Source organism: Microchirus variegatus (genome assembly GCF_963457635.1).
Source record: "Microchirus variegatus genome assembly, chromosome: 12".
Lineage (NCBI taxonomy): Eukaryota > Metazoa > Chordata > Actinopteri > Pleuronectiformes > Soleidae > Microchirus > Microchirus variegatus.
The window spans coordinates 26437554-26439976 of NC_139813.1; positions in this window are offsets into that span (position 1 = coordinate 26437554).

Sequence of the window (2423 nt, forward strand, 5' to 3'; positions counted from 1 at the left end):
TGAACTGAAGCAGGAGGCTGATACCTTTATGTTGACTCCTGATAATGAAGAAAGTGATCACATGAAACCAGAACCAGACACTGACCACCAGCTCCTCTCTGCTGTAGCTGAGAGTCAAGATCAGACAGGAAACAAACGTGGAGAAATTACTATCGTTGAGTCCAAAGAAGAGAAGGATCGTCAGCGCAGACTGATGAAGATGCTTTGGAAACCTGAAGTAAAGTTACAGCAGACAGGTCTGTGAAATCTCAATGTTCTTACTTAAAGGAATACTTCACTGATTAGCATGTAGCTTTGTATTGCTAGAATAGCAGTATTATTTTTTTTCAGTTTTCCCCTTTTTCAGTTTTCCCCTGATTTCTAAAAAATAGTATTTGTGTCGGTGTCCGCTATCTTTGCTAAAAGTTATGACTCTCTCTCTTTAATTTGGCCTTGTAAACTGAGAAAACAATGACAATGTAGTTTTCAAATTGATATGGCTGCGAGGGAAAATACCTGCTTCTCGGCGTTGCCCGCGGCTGGAGCCAGGAACTTTTTGTGAGCGCTTGAATGTACCGCCTCGGGCTCTGGTGTAGCCAGAGGCAGGCCGCCGAGTTGCTCCAGATCCTACTGCAGCGTCTGGAGCGGGCGGGCAACGGTGGCAGCAGGCGCCGGCCCGGTGGATGAAGGAAGCGGGATAAACGGCCGCCTCAGTGAGTATTTTGCTATATATTTATTTTTACCACCACATTAATCCATGTTTATATGTAACGCCAGCTGAGCTAACGTTAGCATCTTTACAGTTCATTTACATCTATGCTAATGTAAGAACAGATACTTTGATTCACTCACGTTGTGCTTGTTGTTTTACAGACAGTAATATCACTAACAGCTTACCGTTACTTCATGGAGTGGATCCAGAGAGACTGAGGAAAGACGATCGTCTTGTTTTACCTGCCTGTGTTGTTCAGATGAAGATACTCAGCTCCTGAAATCAGTTCTGTGTCTATGAAGACTGTTGATGCTCTCGATGAGCTATAATAAGTCTGATTTTTCTTTTTATGACTATTAATATTAAAAATGTAAATTCATATATGTTGTGGTTTATTTGCTAGCCCTTAGTGTTCCTCCATTACAGTATTATTAGATGAAAAGTGATTTAATTTGGAGTAAATGGTTGAGAAACACTAAAGAATTAGAGCTACTTTGTTTACTGATGGTGAAATATGTCTTTAACACTGACGAGTGAATGTGACTCTTATTGGACTGATGACACTGTGTTGTCTTTCCCTCCAGATAACAACAGTCTGAGCTTGATTTACAAACCTGACATTTATACTTGTTAAACCTGAATATAACAAACTGACTCCAGGGATTATTGAAAAACTGTTTCAAAAAAATCTGAAATATCCTGGAAGAAGATTAACTTAAGTTTAATCATTAAGCCGTTATGACAGTCATAACCTGTTCTCGTTTCTCTATGTCTCACCAGAGCTTCGACAACAGAATGTTCTAAAGGTGAAGGAGGAGGAGGAGGAGGTGGTTCTCACTGAGCAGCAGCTCTGGAACCAGGAGAGGAACTCCAGTCTGGACCAAGAGGAACCAGAGTCTCTACAGATTAAAGAGGAAGAGGAGGAAATCTGCACCAGTCAGGAGCAGGAGCAGCTTGAACTGAAGCAGGAGGCTGATACCTTTATGTTGACTCCTGATAATGAAGAAAGTGATCACATGGAACCAGAACCAGACACTGACCACCAGCTCCTCTCTGCTGTAGCTGAGAGTCAAGATCAGACAGGAAACATGAGGAATATCACAGGTGAAAAGATCCACATGTGCAACATTTGTAAGAAATGCTTTAGGTCTAAACATGGCTTAAAGAACCACATGATAACTCACACGAGTGAGAGACCATATCCCTGTGAAACGTGTGGAAAGCGTTTTCAAAGAATTTCGAATTTGAAGCGGCACAGAAAAATTCACATGGGTGATAAGCCACATAGTTGTGAAGTGTGTGGAAAGCGTTTTCGACAAGTTTCCAATTTGAAAGTGCACAGAAGAATTCACATGGATGAGAAGCCCTATGTTTGCAACATTTGTAAGAAATGCTTTGCGGATAAAGGCAACATGATTAAACACATGAGCACTCACGCGGGTGAGAAGCCATATAGTTGTGAAACGTGTGGAAAGCGTTTTGGGCAAAGTTCTCATTTAACAATCCACAATAGAATTCATACAGGTGAAAAGCCATATTCCTGTGAAACGTGTGGAAAGTGTTTTCGATACAGTAAGGATTTGGTGACCCACAGAAGGACTCACACAGGTGAAAAGCGGTATTTCTGTGAAACGTGTGGAAAGTGTTTTCAATGCAGTTCTAATTTGATAATCCACATAAGAACTCACACGGGTGAAAAGCCCCATGTTTGCGACATTTGTAAGAAATGCTT